This window comes from Manis pentadactyla, chromosome 3, assembly GCF_030020395.1.
Source record: "Manis pentadactyla isolate mManPen7 chromosome 3, mManPen7.hap1, whole genome shotgun sequence".
Taxonomy (NCBI): Eukaryota; Metazoa; Chordata; class Mammalia; order Pholidota; family Manidae; genus Manis; species Manis pentadactyla.
This window is the reverse complement of record NC_080021.1, coordinates 96,976,274-96,996,899: the sequence shown is the minus strand read 5'-3', so window position 1 is coordinate 96,996,899 and position 20,626 is coordinate 96,976,274.

Sequence of the window (20,626 nt, the reverse complement as noted above, 5' to 3'; positions counted from 1 at the left end):
GTTTTCAGTTTTATATTTCTTAGTTTTTCTCTCTCTGTATATAATATATATCTATATTTAATACTATATATTACAATATGTAATAATATATATTATATAATTATATATTATATATAAACATTAAACACAAAACAATTACTTAGTGAGTGATTACTATATCCCAGGCACCATGTTAATCTAAGGGGACATAGATAAGAACACAGAAAAACACTTCCTTACATTGCATATACTGTACCTACAAAGCAATATACAATGGATTAAGTGCTCAGTATTTGTAATTAGACCTGAGTTCAAATCCTGCTTCCATTCCTATGAATTATGTTGTCACACTTCCTGTTTATTCATCAGTAAAAACGGAGATAGCACTTACCTATCCATTTTGGTTTCTTGCAAATGCCAAATCAGATTTTTAAAGTCAATCTCTTAATATGGTCCTGGGATATATGAAGCTAATAATAAATGGAAGTTATATATTATTTAATACGTTTTGAATTGCATGTGTCTTTTTTTTCTGTAATGCTATTGACACACTGTGCTCACTGCATGTTTAGGTAGAGATGATAACAGGGCCACTGGGTAAAATATTCATCCCCTATCATTTTCTTTTTAATGAAAACTATGCCACATATTTGAATATTTATTTTGGTAAAAAAAACTTTTATAGATTTCTTCCTGAGGAACATTTAAATATTTCATTTTGCACTTTGTGAATTTTGCTGTATTTATGCTTAAAAGCTCTCTGACTATCCCAGAAATTGGAATATTATTATTTATATTTTCATTTTTCTAAACATCTTTGTTTTATAATTTTTAATCCTTATTTTACTTTAATTCATATTAATTTTTAGTGTAAGATAAAGATCTAAATTAAGAATTACTTTCCAAGAAGCCAATTATCCCACAATTGTTTGATGAATATTATATCTGCTCATATATAGTTCATAATATATTCATGACCATACAGGAAAGTTTATATCTACTGGAATAAGAATTATTATTGTTACTTATAATGACCCTGGTATTACTTACGTTGTTACTTATGTTATTAATATTTATACAGACTTATCATTTTTTTCAAAGAGAGCATATCTTTGTTGTTGTTAGGCAAATATACTTTAAACTAATATCAATGAATAACACAGTAATCTCAGAGTCAAATATTTCATTCTTTAATTTTTTAATATCATTCATCTTTACCCTGCTGATGTGCATCTTTAAGTAAAAATTTGGGGGAATGTGTCCATGAGTAGTTTATGTTTTGAATCTTCCAGATCTAAGCATGGAAGTCATTGTGTTATCCCAGCACATTAACTATTTTATGCTTGGTCCAAATATTCTTGGATCACAATATTTTTCCTTCCAAACTTTCTTATTGTTACATTGTATTCTGGCATTCAGCTAAAGAGAATCTGACACTTGACTGTTTTTACTTTTTGCCCAAAGACTTGTGGAATTCCTTCTTTAAACTTGAAATTCAAAACCTTTGCTGAGTTTATTAAGTCACTTCATTTGTGTGTGTGTGTGTGTCTGCAGTGGGTAGTTAGTGAACTCTTTTGACTTACATAGGTAAATGTCTCTTGTTTGCTTTGTTTATTTTTGCTAAACTCATAACAAGTGCTTTCTTTTAATGAATGATTGTTTAGCTTCATTTATTTTAATTCATTCCCAATGGATGCCAGTTATTTACATATATTATTTTTGTTTTCTTTCCTCTTTAGCATCTGTTTTCTTCATTTTTAGAAAGCTATCATCATTAGTGACTTCATTTCTTGCAATTATGTTGTTTACCACAGCTGAAGCCAACTTTAATTTTACCATTGTGACATCTTTTTTCCCATATTCTTTTTATATTTTTTGCCAACATTTACAGTTCAACATTCCCCCTATTCTCTGATTTTTTTTCCCATTTTGTATTTATTTGACATATTTCTGACACATATTTCTTAGGTGGAAAATGCATTTATTGGCCCAAGATTAATGTTGCTTTTTTCTTGCATGAGGTAAAATGTAAACTTGATACTTGCAAAGGACATTATTCTCTTTTTTGGATATCACTTTCTATCTTAGTGTTTCCAGAATCTCATAATCATAATCTCAAATCATCTGCTCTCTCCAGTGATATGTATCATCCCAGCCAAATTACAGGATCAAGGAAAATACAGCTTACAAAAGTTAGGCAGCATATTATCCTATATCTCTTTTCCTTCGTTCTGAATATTAGGAGATGAATTAGTTCCTAGATCATTTAAGACATTCTGTAATTTCTCAGAATGGATTATTTCCAGGTTTTTGCAGTAATCTACTTCCAGTTTCCTCCTTTATGTGTAAGGATGCAATGGTCCTGAAGTCCATCAATGGTTAGTCCTGTACAAGGGGAAGCTATGGACTTCCACAGGGTGGAGGTAGATAATGACAAGGCAAGGAGAGGATAGTCCTGACCATCTTGGAAATGAGATCTATGAGTTAACCTCAAACTTTCTCATGGGCATCTTGGGTTACAGTCTTTATTGGATGCTATGTTGTTGGATAAAATTTTCCTCTCTGTATTATAGCATTCTTATTGCAGATACTCAGACATAGATTAGCCTCTAATAATTTATTAATGGGGTATGTAATATTTAGGTTTTAAAGTATTTTATTAGTATTCTTGTTTTTGTCTGCAGTTATCCTTGTCTTTTGGTATTTTTATGGGTATCTCTAAGGTCTATCATCAGAAGGTCACACCATTTCTTTCTAATATGAATTTCAAAGTCTTTAATAAGAGTTGCTAAAGCTCTTTACTTCCTGTTGGAAGATTTGCTTTAATGATTAAGATTTACTGTGAAACTGAAAACTCTCAAATAATGAAAAATATAATGCAATCCTCCTTCAGAAAATTTCACATAAATTGAATAGCTCATGATATGCCTTAAGAAAAACAAAAATAATTTTTCTTGAACTTTGGAGAAGTATAACTCAAAAGAAAAGTAGACTTTTGTTTTAAAATTCGTATTTTTTTATTATGGAACAAATTTTGTGCAACTATATAGAAAAAATATAAAATTCCAATTTAGAATTCCATCATGAAACTACACCATTCTAATTTCTCCATGCCACGGTTTGTTAATATTCCACAAAGTCCCAGGATGCAACTATAAGACTGTATTCAAATCTATGAACATGAGGCAATCATGCTCAGCAGAGTATAACAATAATTATAATAGAGATTAAATAAAAATAATTAGAAAAAGTTCATCTAGTTTTGATGTATTAATTATTCTGACCCTGTTCTATTCAGAGTCTAATTATCTGGTTCAGTGAAAATGCCAAGATTTCTACGACTCATAAAAATTACATTCAAGTAATTATGTCAGCAAACTAAACAGTATTCATTTACCATGCCTTTTATGCACACATTTGAATATGCTTTTTTAACTGTTTTTGCTCTTTGTTCCTATTCATGGGAAATAATACCTGTAGAGAAATTTGAAAGTCAGTTGCCCTACGAGTGTGATGTGCAATTCTTGCTGATACTCTTCTTTTCTAAGACTGCTGTAAGTCTCATATAACCTTTGTTTAAAAAACACGAATTAAAGTTCACCCTTCAGTTGTTTCAAAGAAATCTTTAAAACCTGTAGCTGTAGTTTAAAAAAAAAGTTTCAAACAGTACTACAAAGCATCTCTTAGAAAAAGTTCCTTACCTTGCGTAGCTCAGAAGCTGACTCTGTAGATATTTCTGCTGCCCATGTTCCCTTAAGAGACATATTCTGGCATCCTATTCGAGAGTCTGGTCTTAGAAAAAAACGTATTTGTCTACAATATCTTAAATTTGTCAGTAAAGTGATAATGTAGCTAAAAATTCCAAATCATCCCTCATTTTTAAGCCATAAGAATTTTTACATTATTATGGTAGAGTTAGGAATTTCTTAATCCTAACAGCTATGTAATGTCATATACCAAGACACAGAGTTATGCGGGTGAGGAATTCAATATTTATTACACCTTTCATAGTCTCTTTTACTACTTCTGGTAAAATATTAGATGGACATTTTAAGCAAAGATGTATTGCCTAAAGTTTTCAGATTATTAATTTACTTCTGTTTTCTTCTTCATGTGGATAGACGGACACAAACTTAGTTGAACATATAGCCCTCGATTATATTCCAGTTAGGAAGAATATATCAACAGTTAAGGTTTGAACTATTTCTTTGGTATTCTAGAAACAAGATACATCTATACACACAAAGATAATATATACGTAGTTGTAACTTATTTGTTAAAAGGGGAAATATGTCTTCTTTGGTTCCTAGTTTATCTTTCAGATGCACCAGATTAGTTCCAAATTTTGTCCAGAGCGTGGTGAAGGCATTCAGAAGAATCAAGGGGTGATATTTAAATGGATGGAGTCAAAATGAGACATAGATGAGTAGTTATAAAAATTAACATAAAATGTACCACAATCAAGGCAAACATACACATCTTTATCATTGGCTATCATGCTTTGGGTTCATTTAACACAGATTTCACTCGATGAGATTGGAGTGACAGAGTTGGCCATGGCGACAAGTGATCCCAATGACATGACCCCCTGGTGTTTACATGGTCATGAAGTCCCCCTGCTAGGACCTCCACAGCAGCACCTTTTCTCAGTCTCCACTTCTGAGTATATATTGAGGTGTTGGTCTCCTGAGAAATGGTAAAACTTCACAGAGAAAATGTCCTTCTTTGAATGTGTCAGCTGCACTCAGTAACTTAACATACCTTGAAATATCAGACATTGGAAATAAGCAGTAACGTCTCTAAATAGCAGTATGCACCCTGACTTTATGTAAAATGAGTACATAGCTTTCTTCACACATCCCTATAAGCATATATGTCACTTTTCCCACTCTGAAAATAGGGAAGGGTTAGTAGTAACTCATTTTTATGTGTTTTGATGTAAACTCTCATTCTGACAACTGTTAAGCAGCCCCCTTGAGCACAGGTGCTCTCATCTTCTACAGCTGACGTATAGAAAATAAGGTAATAATAGGAATGTACATTTGCAATGCGCCATCGGAACATACAGCTGTAACAGGCAAGGTTGACAATAGGATTTGACTCTGGCTTCAGCGGAGGGATAGTTGACCTTCCCTGGGGAGTGACCAGTCTTGCCACAGGCTGTGCCCTCCTCATCCCACCTCACCCCACTGGGATGAACAAAATTCCCCAAGATTGGCTTTAGGGCACCCGCAGCACCGCAATCTGCTGCTCAGCTGATGTTCCCTACGTAGGCTCTCTCAGGGCAAGCTCTGGCAGCACTGGGAGGTCAGTTACCATCATCCATGCTTGGTGATTTTGGTAGTGAACCTTGCCCCCAAGATGCCAACTTGTACTCTTGGCACTCAAGCAAATAATCAAAAGCTTGGTGTTTGCAAATGAAAAGCATTTTGGATTTCAGTCCTATCCCTGTAACACATCTTTTAATTTATTGAGAAGTTAAATTTGCCTTTTTGCGTTAGGCTACCTTTCACCCAAGGCAGGGGGTAGCATTGGCTCAGGTCTCAGAGGCTACTAGTCAATACAAAGAAATATGGATAATAAAAAGTCCAGGTTTAAAATTTATACATTTGTGTGTATAAATGTGTGCAATGTAGAAGTTTTATGACAGGGAAGAATAAGTTTTTGTGACTATCCATAAACCAGGAACTTCCTCTTCTAGAATCTGTCAACATGAGGGAGATATTTTAGTGGTCATCTCTTGCAGGACCTCAAGAAATCTGAATCCTTCATAAAATAGCTACTATCTTCATACTGACAGTGAAACTGATACTCAAAAAGAGAGAATTCTCTGCCAAGTCAGAGAACTAGTAAGTGAATAGTAAGTAACAACACTAAGATTTACATTTGTGTTTTCTACCCAAATGCCCATCAATAGATGAAAAGATAAGCAAAAAAGATGTGGTATATACACACAATGGAATATTATTCAGCCATGAGGAAGGAGGGTGTCCTGTCATTTGTGACAACATGAATGGCCCTTGAGCACATGTTAAGTCAAAAGAAAGACAAGTACTGTGTAATACCACTTGTAAGTCGAATACGAAAACAGTCAAACCTGCAAAAACAAAAACAGTAAAATGATGGTCACAAGAGGGTGGGGGATGAAGGAATAAGATTGATCGCATTAAAGGGTACGAACTTGCAACAGGTACTAAATAAGCTACAGAGATCTAACGTGTAGTATATTGTCTTTGTTATCACAAAATAATTAGCTGAGGCAGGTGAATTAATTCAAGCTTTTTACAGATCACTGAATAAAGATGTCCATCTGCCTCATCTAGAAAGAGGTAATTCACTTTGGTCAGGTTGCTGGCAAATAGGAAAGCCTAAACTAATTTGTTTAAGAAAAGTAGCTTTAAAAAATTGGGGGAATTTCCAAACCTAATACACACATGATAACAAGTATCAGAAACAGCAGAGAGAAGGTAATAGTAAAGGTGTGATCTGTATCTATGAAGAGAACATTAGAACATTTTATTGCTAGAATATTCCATACCTTTTAAAATCTCTAGTAGCACTATGTCAACTTTGAAAACCTTCAGCAAGTATACTTCCTATGTACACATAAATACATACTTATACTGTGCTTAGGATGTATCTTTTGATACTGAAATAATGAAATAGCTCTCTTGAGAAAAAATGAAAATGTAAAGCAAACACTTTAAAAAGATCTTAGATTTTGTTCATGTTCTCACAGTAAATACTATGTCTTCTTTATCTGGACACATTCTAAAGGTAAATGGATATTTGTCAAAGAAATACAGGTCTAAAATTTTTTGAACTGTTGGAAACAGTGAAGTTACAAAGAAAAATATCTGAGGTTAAATAAATCCTGGGTTTATTACTCAAAACAACTATATAGCAAAGAGTTTAAACTAAGGGAGTTAGGATTTTGTAGCTCTAAATTTTATCATGGCATCTTATGAAATCTTAGACTCTCAATTTTTTTTATCTTAGATCCCTCAAATAAAAATATTAATGTATGCACTAGATGACACTAAAGCTCCCCTCATGCTCTCTATTATAAAAATATATCACTTTTATTTGGAGTATATCTTAGACACATCTTGAAAACCATATTTGAATATTCTCATTTAGCAGAGAAAGATGTCTCATATTAAAATGTAGGCAAAATTAGTAAGATAGTTTAGGCAACAATGAGGGATTTCTTCCAAAGGAGCACATTTTGACTCCACAAAATGCTGTATCACCTTAAAATACTCTTTGTAGATATTTCATTTATGAGTAGAACATTTTTTTCCAGTAAAATTGTGAAGAGGATGAGTAAGCCACAGATATCAATATCTCTCTGAATATAATCTTTAATTATGTCTTGCTTTCAGCTTATCCCTAATGAGAAAGAGGTTAACCTGTTAAACTGGGAACCAATTCCAAAGGAGAAATTAATGTTTTAATGCATTAGAGATCTTTCTCAGCTGATAAAAAAATAGACTGACTCCCAAGATAAGTCTTATAACTTCACTAGGCCTCTAATCACATGACATGCCTTCAAACTTGAGTATATTAGCCTAGTTGACCGGTTCCTAGCTAGTTAATTCAAAGATGGTTTTTGATCTGCTGGGAAAGCTCAGGTATCTGGAATATCAACCAATGACTAGCAAATACATCATGTGAAATATTGAAGTTGGACATCCTTCTCTTTGTGTTCCTGATAAGCTACTAAAATAATTTCATCTTGTACATACATGAAAGAAAATGAAATATATATACTCTTTGGTCTAAAATTTTAAAAAAATAATATATTTAATACATGGAAAAGTGTTAAATAGTACGTTCTAGCACACATCCTCCACATTTAGCAAATAGAAACTTTATGTCCTATTTCTCAATTTTTTTTTTCCTGTAAGAAATCAAATAGTGAATGATACAATGTAATATGTGATTTTTTTCTATACTTTCTCTTGATTAAAAACAATGCTTCTGTGAACATCCTGGCATATTTGTCATTGGGTAGATGCTCAAATTGTTCTTCAGGTTAAAGACCAGATAATAGGATTTCTAAATCATATATTCACACATTCATTTTTATTAGATATTGTCAAATTTGTTTCTAAAGTGGTCAACAAATTTCCATTACCACTTGCAGTATAGAGAGATCTTAGTATTATCAAGTTTTATCTCTCCTTCTCTATCCACCTCTCTATATATCCATGTGTAAATGAAGTTTTTATTATTCTAGTTAATTTGTATTTTCAGAAAATTAAATTTAAGCATGCATTGATATTTACTGGTCATTTGGTTCCCTTCTTCTCTGAATCAGGCTCATTGAGTAGGAGACATTGAATAAAAACTCAAAATACTAAGGAAGCCAGCTGTGCTGATGTGAGAAAGGAAGTGAGAAAAGGTGTACAAATGTCTTTATGGGAGAGTATCTGGTAAGAGGAATCGGTGTAATCAGCTAGCAATTGGTAGGTGAATTCAGACAGGTGAGGGCTGATAAAAAGCGCACTTGGGAAAGGCTTTGTAGACAATTACAGTAATTTGGCTTTTACTCTATGAAAAATGGGAAGTCATTGGATGATTCTGAGTAAAACAGTGATGTGGATGAGCTAATTCTAACAAGATCCCTCTGGTGAGCCAGTTCCTAATGCTGCTATTTATTCCAAAGTGTTTACTGCTTTCAAAGCAAAAGCTGATAGGTATAAAACTGCCAAGGGACTGAGTAGCTGAGCAGAGCTTCTCTCAGTCGCATTAATCGGGGAATAAAAGTTGGTGTGTCATGACTTGTCCAGAGGAGGAGTGTGGTCACCACTGCAGAGGGCCCTGGGCAGGGCTATGCTGAAGGAATAGGGGGCAAAATGGAGATAGAACAGCTCCTAGAAGGATTGAAGACCCTCTTTGGATCATCTTAATCTCTAATAGACTAAATTGATTTGGGATTGATAGTGCCTGTGGTCTACCTGCATAAATGAAGTAAAAGTAAATCCTTTCCAGGAGCAGATAATATAAACCACTCTCAATAATTTTTAATATACAATGCCCAGTATTAACTTAAAAATAATTAGGCATAAGAGAAAACAATACCAGGATGAAAGAGTTGAGAGTCAAAAGAAACAAACATGTAGGAATCCAGATACTAGAGTTATCAGATGCAGACAGTGAAATGCCAGGGATTAATAGGTTTAAGAATTTAAGTGATAAGAAGGAGAATTTCATTAACTATTACAAATAAGCAAATGGATTTTCTAGAACTGAAAAATCAGTAACTGGAATTAGCCTAACAGGTCTATTTAACAACAGAAGAGAATGGGTTGTTAAAAAATGTACATAAATATATATATTCATAAATAAATCCATAATTAATATGTGGTAATACACAAATATGTGTAATTATTAATATATATGATGTTTAATTTCATATATATATATATAGTATATATCTCTCCAGATTGAAGCCTAGTAAGGCAAAAGTAATACCAAAAAATTGATAAAGCATAAAAGACCATAAGGCATAATAAAAAGGACTGTTATACATGCAACTGCAGTCATTAGAGGAGAGGGAGATATAGAAAGCAAATAGAAACCAGAAAGAATCTGATCTTGCCACACTCATGTCAAACTAAGTAGGCTGAGAACCTAGTCATTACTGGAAATAGAAAGACACTTTATAATCATAATAGTCACTACATTAACAATTGTAACCCACCAGGAACATCTGACAATTGTACTGCATATCACTAATTACATAGCCTCAAAATCTGTAAAGCAAAAGTAAAATTTCAAAAAAAAGAAAGGCACAACCTACTTCTTAATCAAGAGTTTTTAATCTTGGATAGATGGTGATTTTGTCAAATGATTTTTACTTTATTGAAATGATTGCATCTTTTTTACTTCATCCTGTGTTTATGATAAAAATTTGATTGAATCAGTATTTGAAAAAACTTGCATTCTGGGGTGAACCCAACCTCTCCATATGTTCATGTTGTAGTATCATTTTTTGTATTTGTTTTAGCTTTTCATATTGCTGGGTTTAACCTGTCAATCTTGTATTAAGGATTTCTAAAACCATATTCATGAAAGTAATAATTTTATTTGCTCTTATAGTATTTTAATCATGTTTTCCCAATGAGGTTACGCTAATCTCATCAAATAAGTTAGAAATGATTATCTAGTAAAAATCTGTGTAAGATTGGTATTATTCATTCCTCAAATGTTTAACAGAATTCACCAGTGAAACCCTCTTGGACTGGAGGTTTATTTCACTGCTTTTTGTAGTCAATTTTTTTTTCACAAAAATTCAGTTACTTTATGCATGTAGGTCTCCTTCAAATTTTCTACATTGTGATATTTTTTAAAAACTCTGAGCATATTTTTTACAAGCTACAAAGAACTTTTCTTCTAGTTCCAACATTTGTTTCATCTTGGGGTCTATTTCTTTCAAATACATATTTTTCCTGACTCAGGTCACTTTTTCCTGCTTATTGGCACATCTAGAAAATTGTATCATATACTGAATATTGTGGCAAGTGCTTTGTAGAGACTAGATTCTGTTTTCTTCCTTTTAAGAATGCTGACTTTATTCTTGCAGGTAGTTCACATGTTTGCACTCAAACTCCAAACTCTATTTCCCCTGTTTTGGGCAGCAAATAAAATCTCTCTCAGGTCCTTTAGACTTCCAGCTTTTGATCTCTGTTGGCCTTGAGTTCTCCCCCTGTGGGTTTACAATCCAGTTTGCAGGGGGTATGAAGATTTTGGGATGACTTTTTCTGTCTCCCTCTTTTCTGTGTTTCCCCTCCTCCCCCCACACAAGCATGTTCAACCACTTTGTCAGCCCTGAATTCTGTCCTTGGATTCCATAAATCAGAAAGAATGCAACTTTCTGACTGAGTTGATCATCCTGTTAATATCTAGGAGTCCTCTGAAGTAGAAATAATATAAACTGAAATGTTTCTCAGTGCAAATCTTCAAGAATCAATCATCCAGTGCCTCCAAATACCTGATCCTAATACTTTGCCTAGAAATTATCATTGTCATTGTGGGATAACCATAAAAGGGTTAGTCAAGTAGAAGTTACTCTGCCATTATCAAAGGTGGAATCTCTCTTTTCTACAATAACTTAAGCTACCTGAAGAGTTCCCCTCTCAGAGTATTATACACTAAGACTACAAAGACTCTTCTTCCTTTATCCTTGGTGAGTTACACAAAGGAAAGGGGTAAAATCTCACAGCAAAACTACTTCTACATCTATTAAAATAGCAAGAATGGCACCTGAGATCTGCCTTGTGGGTAAAATTTAAAATTATGTCTCAGAATTTACAAACACAAAGCTATCCCGTGGAGACTACCCCAGAGGTTGCTCTCTTATACTGAAGAATGTGTTGATTCAGTCGATGACATTAAGCTGGGACTAATTTTCTTCTTCCATAAAATGAGGGGCATTAATACATACTTCTCCCCAAAGGATACTATGTAAAGATTTTCGTTTGGTCTAAAATGTCTGAACTTCTTTAAGAAAAATTGATGTAAATAGATGTGTCTTGTAAAGGAAATGGTTTTATTCAGTTTTCTATACAACTCTCACAATGTTCTTTCTACTGATGCATAACTGGCATTCAGTGATAATACTATTTACATCTTAAATTACTCTGTGTGCACTGGATATTTACTCTGATCACAAAAGTATATTGCCTTGTGTTATGCTGCAGTCATAATTAACTTTTTCTTAAAAGCACTATATGATCTTAGAAAGTAAAGAAACCTTGTTAACAGTACCATGCCATATTTATTTTTCATTATAGAGCAGAAAATTGATACATAACTTTCTTTTGGTTTCTTTTGATATTTTCTACCATTGTCTTAAACCAAAGATTATATTTTCTTCAGTTATTTGTTATTATTTATTAAATTAGAGGAGTATTTCTATGACCATAAACAGAGAATTTGATAGGCTTATTGGAATTATTCTAATTCCTATCACTGTGTAATGCCATAAGAATTAAGAGTTTAGAGTAATAGGACTCAGTTTTGTCTACTGCTTCTTTTTTCCTGAATAATTTTTAATAGCACTCCATTACACCACCAAAATTTTCTCTGGGTGAACAATACAATTTTTGGTGATTACAAATTATAACCAAAAGTCTCCCCACTTACAAAATCTTGCTAATCCATTTGTGATATCAATGCTCATGAAGTAAAACTTAATATATTTGTATATATATTATTAGATTCTGGAAAGAGATACTATTATCTTTTCATTATAAAAATTATCTAGCTTAGTTATAATGTAACACAAAAAAATAAGAGAATTAAAAAATAGATATGCTTAAATAAATACAAAGTAATTTTATATATATTAAGAATATTAAAGCAACATAAAAATAATAAACACATTAACCTTTGGATAAATTTTAAAGAATATGTAATTCAAAATTCATGAAGAAACAAGCATATGCTAAGCATTTTCTCCAGAATATCAAGCTACAGTGAGCCAGTATAGCTCAACCTCATGACTGATTTTTCTATTTACACAGTTAATATACAAACTAATGTAAATTCAAGACATCACCTGGAGCAGAAGAGAATCATATGCAATGTTACTTAGATTGTAGGTATGCTTTATATTTACTCTGACGAGAAATGTATGCTATTAGATCAGTAGTGTTGCTACAGATTTACTATTTAACTAAGTAATCAGATCTCATTTAGGATAAAAATTTTAAACCAGTTCGGTTCTGTGGCAAGCCACAACAAGCTGTCACGTTTTCTCATCCTTTATACATACAGTATCTCATTTCCTATAGTTAATATTTTCTTGAAAGAATAAAACATAAGACCCACCAGAATCTAAAAAATTGTTGTATCTATTCAACAAACATAGATAAATTTTGGGTAAGGTCATGAAGTATACTGCTGGGGATCCTTCGATAGAAACATGTCCTTTGTAGGCAGGTGCAAATATACCTAGGCTGATGATTGTGTTTTAAGGACAGATAAAATTAAAGGCTAAGTTCCGAATATAGGCTTTTTGTGATCTATTCATTACTAGTGCTACAGAAAATTTCCACATACTTAGGTCACAATGATTTCATTTCAATTAAATTTAAAAGATCTACTGAGTATTATTGTTTTGAAAGTCAATGAGCTAGGCACAGTAGAGAACCAAAAGTTAGTGTCTGTCCTCTGGGAGTTTATAGTCTTTTCTTACAATCACAGAATAAGCCAGAAGTCGTTAAAGAGCCAAGAAAAGGTACAGAGGGCTTGCTTTCAGAGTTACAAAGTAGGCTTTCTGAGAAGGAGATGAATATATCTGTAATACCCTGGAAAAGTAATTTGGAACTGTATTTGGAAAAGTGTTGCTACGACTTGGAAGGAATTTAGAAATGAATTCAATAGTTCTAAGAACTTATTAAACAATGTTTTACCTAAGAATTGACACCATATGTTCCTGATTAAATTTCAATATTCAAACTCAATGGCTCTAATGTTACTAATTTCTGTAATATTACAGAAATTCACTGAAGAATTTGAGCAGTATGGCATTCAATGACTTTGATTCTAGACTGTAAAACTCATTGCAAAAGTATGCTGTATTAAGAAGAAATGTTAATAATAGGAAGCATTCATTCAAGCTGAATGGAAAAAATGTTAAATACATTTTTTTTTGGTCCAGTGGTCACACTAATAATAACAGATAATCAGTGAGTACAACAGCAAGGATTAAAAAAAATTACACAAGGTCTGTGATCTTTTATCTGAGATATATACCCAGCTTTTCAGACTCTCATAACTAAGACCATTCCATTGAAATCACAGTTGAGTGTCATTTCTGCTTTTCTCAACAATTTTAACAGTAAACTGAAATAAATCCTGCAATTACTTATAAAATACATTTCATTATTCATGAACTAAAGACTCTTAAGCAGATCATCATCATTACTCAGAAGTTTGCAACAAAATGCAATGTGATGATTATTATTAATTATAGTGTGGCACCTGAGTGATTTTCTATATCATTTATGTATGCTTTGAACAATATTATTTCCATAGCCTACTGATTCCTCAGAATATAAGTTAGCTCTCATGTATAAAGGGTTTCAGTGCCAAATTACCTTGGGAAGTTTACCATTAAATACAATTTTTTAGCTTCAAACAACCAAAATTTTTTTATTGCACATTATAAATTTTCAATAAAGGATAAAATATATCACGTTTTACTAACTTGCTTAATCACATCATTTGTTTCTACAGGTGTAAAAATGCATATACATATCTAGATGTGTAAAAATATTCACAAGAAATTTTCAACCTAATATTTTCTACCTAAATATTTTCTACCTTAAATACAGGTAGAGGAATCTGTTACTCATTTCTGAGAATTCACAGGTCTTGTTTTGATTTTTACCAAATGGATCCTGGTCCTGCCCAAGGCTGTGTCTACTGCTATTCTGTGGAAGCTAAGTGGTCTTTAAAGGAAGCATGTGCCTGCCACTTAGGTAGATGCAGAATTTATGATGGAATTGAGGGCCCACAGAGGGGATTAATCTGGCTCCATGGTTTTTCTTTCTGGCTTCCCAACCATCCTCAGAAAATTCAGTGCAAGAGATTGTCCTCCCATTAGGCTAATGGTTAAAAATATATTGGTGTATGTCACTAATTTTCCATACTGGCTGTGCATTTGGATCACTTGGAAAAGTTTAAAGAACACCAACACCCAGGTCACACCCAGGCCAAATATTCGGTGGCCCTGGGCACATGGTTTCTGCATTGTTTTTTAAAAACATACCTTTCTCTCCTCTAAGTAGACCAAGTGATAAAATGTACTCCAGGGTGGGGAACCACTGGTGTGCATATACCTGGGGACTATTTGAGGAAGTCAGTATTGTAGACCTGTCACTGTTACATCAACCAGCAATTTTCCAATGAGACACATATATGAAGGCTCTTTCTGCTCTTGGCCTTCCCTTTCTGCTCCTGGCCTCCTGCTTTTCTGGCCAGAACTCTAATTGCAGTCATGTTATCTTTGACATCCTTGGATTATATGGTCTTCTGTGTAGAGTAAACTGAAGAAAAACAGGTGGTAACCTACAGATCTTGCACCACGGCAATGCTGTCTTTCACACATCAGGAAGTATGGTCAGTAGTTAAATGTGAGGGTCTTTAGGTGAGCCAGATAGTTGGCATTGTGTCGCCTTGAAAAAATCACTACTCCCTTTTTTGCTTGTGTGTTTCCTCTTTATATGAAGCTGGAAACAGTATTTACTTCATATGTTAGAGAAGGGGACTCATACGCACCATTTAGTGAATAGTATGTATTCATTACTTTGATCGTCATCTTCACTTTAGCAAATAAATGTAAAACCATGCAGAGATGCAGACGTTTATCTTCTTCCTAACAGAGTGGAAAGTCATTAGTGTGTTTTACAGAGCTGCTTTCTCCCTGTATTTATTCAATAATGAAGGTTACCCTCCTGAACAGATGTGCAGAGAATGGTAAGATACAGCTTCATTCAAACTCTCTGACTTTTCATTGCAACCCAAAAGAAAAAATTAACACCATATACTATCGAGCCATAATCATGCCTGGAACATAACACACCCATGCACACCTCTGCCTATATAGACCCTAGTGGGCACTCAGCATTCACATGAATTGCCGACTTCATCCGTGGAGACTTGCCCCTGCCTGCGTTTCTCTGTCCATGCTCTAGCTGTCATGAAACTTGGATTGTATTTGTACTGTCTCTGAAATCAGTTCATAATGTAAAAGGTAATCAATATACAGGCGAACAGAAAAGACTAATTCCCAGTCCAACTGAAAGAAAAGTTTATTTAAACAAATTTTTAGAATATTCAAGCCTCATTTAGATCAACACCCATAACAATGCCCTGAGAGATGTACAAATTATTATGTGAATGATATTTCTCCCCTTTCAAGGAGGGGAATTCAGTCTCCTTGCTGTTGCTGATACCCTGACTTAAGGCAAAAGCAGGTCAAGAAAAATTTAAATGAATGATTCCATATTGAATATGCAATGATTTGGGGACACCGTTACAGTCGGCAGCAAGTCATTACCCAGCCCGGATGAGAAGGAAGTTTAGAAAACAGAAATATTTTGAGCACTTTCCTTTTACGGTATGTCCCTAACACCACCCCTGGGAGTGTTTTCAGAGTTCAGGTGTGATCTCAGCAGACCTAACCTCGCTGAGACTAACGCTGCCGTACCCCACATGTGTAGTAATGGGTACGGTGTCTTTGGCTGAAAATTTTTTGTTATACATACAAATTTCTACTCCCCCCATATGACTTTGTAATCCAGTATTCATCATAAGAACCTGGCAGAAGCTGACTGAACTCTCTGTAAGCTACATTTAATTAAGTTCTACTAGAAAGCTGGGATATTTCATATCATGACAGCAATACTCGATTTACAGGTTTTCTTCTGGGATGTCAGCCCTAAACAAAAGTGTCATGTTAGCTTTCTTACCATAATGCTGTGATACCACCTTTAACTGAAATTCTCATTATTAGAGTCACAAAAACATTAGACTGCAAAGCTGGGTCGTTGTTTCCAGAAGCTACCATTGTAGTACCTGCACAAGGGAAATATACAGGAATGATATGATTCTTGGGAAAACTGCCAGAAAGGAACATGTTCATGGGTCATAAGCATCAGAGAAAGGGCAGGGAGAAAGTATGATTATTAGGATGGTAATTTTACAGGTAAGGTCTAGATGTTAAATTAATTAATTATATATATATATGTATATATATATATATATAAATGCAAAAAAATGGTTATGATTTTCCTTTTGTCATGCTTTAATTTATCATAAGTATTTTTTTAAATGATGACCAAGATTGTTTCTGTCCTATACATTCTGAGATATGTGAAATCAAAACACCCTTTCTTTTATTTGTAGTCAATAATCATTCTAATAAAGACAAGAGTACATTTAATTAATTTGTCAATTAAAAGCAGAAAGGAGTGTTGTAATAACCAAATAGTGAATATTATAATTGTTCTTCCTTGCTGAGTTTAGGAGATAGACATCAGACATGATCCTAGGACAGGGTAATAGTCCAAATTCTAAGGCATATGCTGAATCATTTTTATGGAGGAGTATTAAGAAACACAGTTTTAACTATTTCTTTCTTCATATTCATTCCACTTTGTTGGATTCTTGGAGAAAATCATGTATAAAAATATTTCTCAGTAATTTATTCTACCATATATGATTCATGAATGCCACTTCAGTTTTGCCCAAATAGTGTCTGGACAATTGTAATGACAATTCCTGAATTGAGGCTAAAAAACAAGTATCAGGAAATGGTTGAAAAATCTAAAAACCTTAGACTGTTTGCTAATAAATCTGCTTTACTAGGCACATACTTATATATAAGTGTCTGCAAAGAACATACTTTCGGGGCAATTTGGATAGGCTGCAAGGGTAGGAGCAACCATTTCTCATATTTATATGTTTTTACTTTTATGTCTTGATTTTTTTCCATATAAGATTTGGGAGAAAATTTGAATGCAAGATTCTTGTCCATATGTCAGTTTAAAGAAGCTAAGACTTGTTTTCACATAATGAACTAGCACATTTAGTCACTTATATACATGTAAACCTTTTTTCCCCTCCACACTGGAATTCTGTCACCCCTTTGCTTCTAACAATTGCTGTGTATATGCCGTATTACATTCTCTAATTTCCTTTTATCTTTTCTTTATTTTGCAGTGTCTCAGTACGTGTCTTTTTAAGACAAGTTAATTTAGCCAATTACTCCAGTTTGGTTGAAGATAAAATCTTTAATTTATCCAGGCCTCCCTTTATTCTTTCTAGGATACTCTTTCCATTAATTTCATGAAACATTCTAATTCTCCGGTTTAGGGAAAACTAATTTCTCCATACACGCGCACACACGCGCGCACACACACACACACACACGTGCACACTCAGACAGAAACCAGTATATAACTATACTTACAAAACTAATTTTTTAGATTATCATTTTTTGCATTTTTCAAGGTATTTGTAGTGGTAACAGACATCAAATTGAGAAATCTATATTTATTATGTACTATGTTATCCTTAAACTGTTTTAATTCACTTACATTTTAGTAAAACTATGTTTCAGCTCCTCTCTTGAAAGAATGTTTTAATAGAATAGAGTATAAAATATGAAGACTCAGGATGTCTGGACAAATATCTGTGGAATAATTGAGAAAGATAAAAAGTGCAAGGCTCAAAAGCTTGAGGCAGTTGAAAATAAAAACTGTCATTATTTTCATTCGTCCTTTTATTAAAACATTGTAGATTCTAGTTACCATTTTAAGGATAAGTGTAGATGAAAAGTGCCATCTCTGATCTTCCAGCTGGGGAGAGAGCTAGGAAATAGAGAAAATGATGCTAAATGTGCTAAGGAAGTAGGCAGCAAAAAGGGAGGGTCATTTTGAGATAGGTTTTGAAGATGATAGGAACAGCTTGAAAGTGCCTATTTTATTGATTTTGCACTTCTGATGTATCACTAAGTAAATCATTAATATAGACATTTCCTGTATAATTTGACATGTTTAAATGTCTTTATTCTTGTGCATATATACATACATGTACATATACACATATATAACAGAAACACGAATATGTACAGTATATGTACATATATAACAGAAACTACTCTCTTCCTAACTTAGATGACCTGGAAGATGTATCGGTTTCAGGGACTAGATGATTTCCTCTTAAATATGTGCCATCTGCTGCTTTCATGTGTAAATAGGCTTTTTGTTCATATTGGATAAACAGAATAATGGAAATAGTGCACCCAAAACATACCTATATTGATTCCAATCATAAGATCATGACCACAGAAAGTATATTACAAATGATTAAATAGTTCAACATTTGATTGTTAGTGGGTTTTTTTTAATCTGGGAAAGGGGGGTTTACAAAATTTGTAGTTTCTCCAAGTCCTTTGCTGACTATTTCCTGACTCAGTTGCATTTTGTTCCTCTTGCCTCTCAAGTCTTGTGTTTAACTTCCCAATTAACTGTCAGCTTTTTATTCTTTGCCTCGGGCTCTATTTTCTAGAAGGCCAAGGTCAACACAATTGGTGCCTCCAAATGGGGCTTTGGAGTTAGGTTACTCAGCTCTCTGAAAACAAAATCTGCTTGCATTAAAGTGGTGTCACAGTTAACTAAGTGTCCGCCTGTGGTTAGTTACCATGTGCAGGTGGGGAACAAGGCATTGGAAGGGAACTTCATCATTTTCAGAATCATGTTATTTATTGGGTTTGTGATGTGAAAAAATTATTTATGTCAACAGTACAGACCTTAAATATTAGATTTTTTAAAAGAGTCAGGGACAATACTTTCTAAATTAGTACATGCTCAGAAAGTCAGAGGACACTAAATTTGCAGCCTTGGTAGTTTTTCTATAACAAAGTTAGGACTTTGAAAAAGTGGCACTGAGACTTGTATGGAGCAATGTGTGGATGAACCTGACAATACAGAACCCTGAATTTCAGCCCTTCCCTACCGTCACAGGATATTCCCTCTCCTCTTGCCCAGAGACTATGCAGTAATGTCACATGAGGTAGATGTCTTATAATAAGACACATATTCCTCTTGATATATTTATGCCATAACCCCACATTGCCTACGGACTATAACCAAAGTCAGGTCTCAGCACAGCCTTGAAAGTGGAAATCAAAGCTATACTCCAGGCAGAAATAACCTATCCTGGAAAAGTCATGTCAATGCCTGTCTATGTAGTGGCAGGAAAACAGAATGTGTGGATCCTGGTCTTGAGTCTTGTTAGCTTGGGAAGGGAGATGAAATAGGACTGGACTGGCTCAGGACTCATCATCCACGACTTAATAACTTAGAAAGGTCTACAGGAGTTGGCCCTAATAATTTTCTGTGTTTGCTTCCAGAATTCTGGACTCAGTGTTAGCCAGGAATATGCAAGTATGTGGGAAGGCAAGACCTTCCTTAGAAAAACGTTAAATGAGGAGAAAGTTCTAGTATATGAGAATGTTATAATGATGTTTTTATGTACAGTTTAAAAACACACCACATGGCTGAGTTCCCTACCTGAATCTTTAATGGTTTGGTAGAGACTGTCCTCTGAAGGGTGTGGTATTTGATAGGGAACTCAAACAATGGCCTGGACTCTCTATTGTCTCTAGGAAACATGGGATTCTGGAAAGACAGAATACAAGTAACAGCAATTAATCAACAGCACCAAGATAGATCTAATCATCACATGAGCAGTAGGGTCGAAGCTAACAGATCATGGTACTCCTGGTATACCATAAAGTGAGACACATTCACAGCTGAATAGGGTGCTCTGTATTTCATGTAAGTAGAAAAAAAAACCAAGAGCAGACTGGCAGAAGGCTAATTACAACTATTGCAATGAAAAGTCATAGCTACTTACCAGTTTCCAAATGTAAGTGTGCCAGACACCCAGATGCTTGGAAGGGGAGCCTGGGCTATCTGGAGCAGGGACCCTACAATTCCACAGAAAGTATACGCAGTAAATATTCCTCCAATTGTTCTTCTGGTGAGTCATATTGCTATTTGCCAGGATAACTGCATGCTGGTGAATAGGAAAAATACAGAATTTTAAAAGAATATTAGGTATG